Genomic DNA, 5283 nt, shown 5'->3' with positions numbered 1-5283 from the left:
GAAAGAAGGGTTCTTTACTAGATTCTAAATTTTAAACAGGAAAACCCTGAATTCCCAATGTCAAGATGTTCATTCGTCCTTGTTTATGTCCTTTTCAGTCTGTGAGCAAAAGTAGCAAATTTTGAGATTTGCGCGATTTCTTCATTCACTTTTCATGTGAATTATGGGTGGAAATATTCTTTTCATATGATCTTGTGGCGCAACGGTAGCGCGTCTGACTCCAGATCAGAAAATTGCGTGTTCATATCACATCGGGGTCAGAAAAGTTTTTCATAACTTAACCCATGTCTGGATTAAAATTGTAACTGTGTTGCTATCTGTCAGCGCAGTGTCTAAAAAGTGTCTTTTAGTTGATTATTATAGATTAATATCTGATAAACAATTCTTTGATGAGAAGAATCATCGGGAAATGAAGTCAAAACATTGAATATTTAATGCACTTCGGGATCTCTTTTCACTTTGATCATAGCATTGTCATCTTTGAATCCATAAGAAAAAAGGGTTCTTAGCTAGATTCTAAATTTTAAACAGGAAAACCCTGCATTCCCAATATCAAGATGTTCATTCGTTCTTGTTTATGTCATTTTCAGTCTGTGAGCAAGAGTAGCAAATTTCGAGAAGGTTTGCGCGATTTCTTCATACACTTTTCATGTGAATTATGGGCGGAAAGTTTCTTTTCGTATGATCTTGTGGTGCAACGGTAGCACGTCTAACTCCAGGTCAGAAGTTTGCGTGTTCAAATCACGCCAGGGTCAAGCAACTTTTTCATTACTTAACCCATGTCTGGATTAAAATTGAAACTGTGTTGCTATCTGTCAGCGCAGTGTCTAAAAAAGTGTCTTTTAGTTGAATGTTATAGATTAATATCTTATAAACAATTCTTTCATGAGAAAAATCATCGTGAAACGAAATCAAAACATTGAATATTTAATGCTTTTCGGGACCTCTTTTCACTTTGATCATAGCATTGTCATGTTTGAAACCATAAGAAAAAAGGGTTCATTAATAGATTCTAAATTTTAAACTGGAAATCCCTGCATTCCCAATATCAAGATGTTCATTCGTCCTTGTTTATGTCTTTTTCAGTCTGTAAGTAAAAGTAGCAAATTTTGAGAAGGTGTGCCACGATTTCTTCATGCAATTTTTAAGTGAGTTATATTATGGGCGGAAAGTTTCTTTTCATATGACCTCGTGGCGTAACGGTAGCGCGTCTGACTCCAGATAAGAAGGTTGCGTGTTCAAATCACGTCGGGGTCAAAAAACTTATTCATAACTTAACCCATGTCTGGATTAAAATTGAAGCTGTGTTGCTATCTGTCAGCACAGTGTCTTTTAGTTGAATGTTATGAATTAATATCTTATAAACAATTATTTGATGAGAAAAATCATAGGGAAGCGAAATCAAAACATTGAATATTTAAGGCACGTTGGGATCTCTTTTCACTTTGATCATAGCATTGTCATCTTTGAATCCATAAGAAAAAATGGTTCTTTACTAGACTCTAAATTTTAAACTGAAAAACCCTCCATTCCCAATACCAAGATATTCATTCGTCCTTGTTTAGGTCTTTTTCAGTCTGTAAGTAAAAGTAGCAAGTTTTGAGAAGGTGTGCCACGATTTCTTCATGCACTTTTTAAGTGAGTTATATTATGGGCGGAAAGCATCTTATTATATGAACTTGTAGTGCAATGGTAGCGTGTCTGACTCCAGATCAGAAGGTTGCGTGTTCAAATCATGTCGGAGTCAAAAAACTTTTTCATAACTTAACCCATGTCTGGATTAAAACTAAAGCTGTGTTGCTATCTGTCAGCACAGTGTCTGAAAAAGTGTCTTTTAGTTGAATGTTATAGATTAATATGTTACAAACAATTCTTTGATGAGAAAAATCATCGGGGAACAAAATCAAAACATTGAATATTTAAGGCATGTCGGTATCTCCTTTCACTTTGATCATAGCATTGTCATCTTTGAATCCATAAGAAAAAAGGGTTCTTAACTAGATTCTAAATTTTAAACAGGAAAACCCTCCATTCCCAATATCAAGATGTTCATTCGTCCTTGTTTATGTCATTTTCAGTCTGTGAGCAAGAGTAGCAAATTTCGAGAAGGTATGCGCGATTTATTCATACACTTTTCATGTGAATTATGGGCGGAAAGTTTCTTTTCGTATGATCTTGTGGTGCAATGGTAGCACGTCTGACTCCAAGTCAGAAGTTTGCGTGTTCAAATCACGCCAGGGTCAAGCAACTTTTTCATTACTTAACCCATGTCTGGATTAAAATTGAAACTGTGTTGCTATCTGTCAGCGCAGTGTCTAAAAAAGTATCTTTTAGTTGAATGTTATAGATTAATATCTTATAAACAATTCTTTCATGAGAAAAATCATCGTGAAACGAAATCAAAACATTGAATATTTAATATATTTCGAGATCTCTTTTCACTTTGATCACAGCATTGTCATCATTGAAACCATAAGAAAAAAGGGTTCATTAATAGATTCTAAATTTTAAACTGGAAATCCCTGCATTCCCAATATCAAGATGTTCATTCTTCCTTGTTTATGTCTTTTTCAGTCTGTAAGTAAAAGTAGCAAATTTCGAGAAGGTGTGCCACGATTTTTTCATGCAATTTTTAAGTGAGTTATATTATGGGCGGAAAGGTTTTTTCATATGACCTCGTGGCGCAATGGTAGCGCGTCTGACTCCATATAAGAAGGTTGCGTGTTCAAATTACGTCTGGGTCAAAAAACTTATTCATAACTAGAGATGAGCGTTGTTCTACTCGAACTGTTTGCCAATCTCAAATTCGAGCTGTTTTGGGCGGTGTTCGAGCCGTTCGGCGAACACCAACAATTTGAGAAAAATTCGGCTGTTCGAGGTTATGTTCGATAACTGTTCGTGCACCAAAATCATAACTGGATTTTTTCTCAGTAATGATGAAAATTAATGTTAATACGCAGTTTGAGTGTACAGCGGGGTGGGGAGAGGGGCAGGGGATGGATCTCTGCAGGAACAATAAAGATCTCTATTTTTTTTTCTCTTTCCCGCATTTACAGTGGGGAGGTGCAATCTGTCAGCCTATCAGCAGCGCACACACGGAGCGAAGTGCTTTTTTTCAAACAAGCAAGGGCATGTGTCATTGGCAGTGTATGTCACATGTCCTTGCCCTATAAGACCAAGCCATTTTCCTCGTCGCCACCATTTTCTCACTGCTGCAGCTGCGTGTTAGACGGCACCGCTGTTGCTGTGTGCGCTATACCTTGTTAATTTCAAGCCAATTTTCGCACAAATATACAGATAGCTTGGGAGTAGGGAATAGTTGTGATTGCAGTCCTTTTAAGGACTAGGTTACAGCATTTCCTACGATTTTATCAGGGAGGTCTGTGCTCTTAAATAGATCGGTTGTGGGAGTAAAGACTAATTGTAATTGCAGTCCTTTTCAGGACTAGGTTACATGAGTTCCTATCAGTTTTTGCCAGGCAGGTCTGTGCCAGTGCTGTGCAAGTTTTTTTCACAGCATTTGGCTGAATCTAGCAAAGCTAATCCTTTTTGGCCTATTGCAGAGTGTGTTAGTCAGTGGAGTAGCCTATCTGTGTTGCAAGATATACCACCTGTGTATAGAATACCAATTTTTTTACTGCACCTAGTGAAGTAAAATCTTTTGGGCATAGCATCATTCTATTAGTCCATCTATACTGACCTCCATCAGGTTGCAAATTAAAACTAATTTTTATCTGCATCTACAGTACCTCTGAAAAAATATTTGGGCTTCTAGCAGTGTGTGGGACTTGATCTATTAGTCCATCTATACTGACCTCCATCAGGTTGCAAACTGAATATAGTTTTTTCTGCATCTACCTCTGAAAAAATATTGGGCTTCTAGCTGTGTGTGGGTCTTGTTCTATTAATCCATCTATACTGACCTCCATCAGGTTGCAAACTGAATAGATTTTTTTCTGCATCTACCTCTGAAAAAATATTTGGCCTTCTAGTAGTGTGTCGGACTTTCTCTATTAGTCCATCTATACTGACCTCCATCAGGTTGCAAACTGAATGTAATTTTTTTCTGCATCTAGCTCTGAAAAAATATTTGGCCTTCTAGTAGTGTGTCGGACTTTCTCTATTAGTCCATCTATACTGACCTCCATCAGGTTGCAAATTAAAACTAATTTTTATCTGCATCTACAGTACCTCTGAAAAAATATTTGGGCTTCTAGCAGTGTGTGGGACTTGTTCTATTAGTCCATCTATACTGACCTCCATCAGGTTGCAAACTGAATATAGTTTTTTCTGCATCTACCTCTGAAAAAATATTGGGCTTCTAGCTGTGTGTGGGTCTTGTTCTATTAATCCATCTATACTGACCTCCATCAGGTTGCAAACTGAATATAATTTTTTTCTGCATCTAGCTCTGAAAAAATATTTGGCCTTCTAGTAGTGTGTCGGACTTTCTCTATTAGTCCATCTATACTGACCTCCATCAGGTTGCAAATTAAAACTAATTTTTATCTGCATCTACAGTACCTCTGAAAAAATATTTGGGCTTCTAGCTGTGTGTGGGACTTGTTGTATTAGTCCATCTATACTGACCTCCATCAGGTTGCAAACTGAATATATTTTTTTCTGCATCTACCTCTGAAAAAATATTTGGCCTTCTAGTAGTGTGTCAGACTTTCTCTATTAGTCCATCTATACTGACCTCCATCAGGTTGCAAATTAAAACTAATTTTTATCTGCATCTACAGTACCTCTGAAAAAATATTTGGGCTTCTAGCAGTGTGTGGGACTTGTTCTAATAGTCCATCTATACTGACCTCCATCAGGTTGCAAACTGAATATAGTTTTTTCTGCATCTACCTCTGAAAAAATATTGGGCTTCTAGCTGTGTGTGGGTCTTGTTCTATTAATCCATCTATACTGACCTCCATCAGGTTGCAAACTGAATATATTTTTTTCTGCATCTACCTCTGAAAAAATATTTGGCCTTCTAGTAGTGTGTCGGACTTTCTCTATTAGTCAATCTATACTGACCTCCATCAGGTTGCAAATTCAAAATAATTTTTTTCTGCATCTAACCCAGCCAATAGTTTTGGCCTAATACCACAGTTTGGCCACTCAGTTCTGCTCGGTTACCATCCATTGTGTTTTTGTGGAAACAACTCCAGAGTTGTGAATTAGTTAACCACCAAAATGAGTGGAAAAAGGCCTGCTGCTGGTGGAAAGGGGAATAGGCATGTTGGGAAGGGGAAAAAAGGTTGTGTCCGTGGGGTAGGTGTTAAAGCA

General features: G+C 37.3%; 2 non-coding genes across 2 annotated transcripts; both read left to right on the top strand.

The window, feature by feature from the left end:
- Positions 1-1185: 1185 nt before the first annotated feature.
- TRNAW-CCA (transfer RNA tryptophan (anticodon CCA)) lies at positions 1186-1257 on the top strand. Its single transcript has one exon. It is a non-coding gene; the product is annotated as a tRNA-Trp (tRNA).
- Positions 1258-2171: 914 nt separating this feature from the next.
- On the top strand, positions 2172-2243 carry TRNAW-CCA (transfer RNA tryptophan (anticodon CCA)). The gene has a single exon. It is a non-coding gene; the product is annotated as a tRNA-Trp (tRNA).
- The last annotated feature ends 3040 nt before the right edge of the window (positions 2244-5283 follow it).

Source organism: Phyllobates terribilis, unplaced genomic scaffold, assembly GCF_046119375.1.
Source record: "Phyllobates terribilis strain yellow unplaced genomic scaffold, ASM4611937v1 Scaffold_11__3_contigs__length_659146591, whole genome shotgun sequence".
Taxonomy (NCBI): domain Eukaryota; kingdom Metazoa; phylum Chordata; class Amphibia; order Anura; family Dendrobatidae; genus Phyllobates; species Phyllobates terribilis.
Note: the sequence above shows the minus strand (reverse complement) of the source record. Positions and strands in the feature narration are given on the sequence as shown.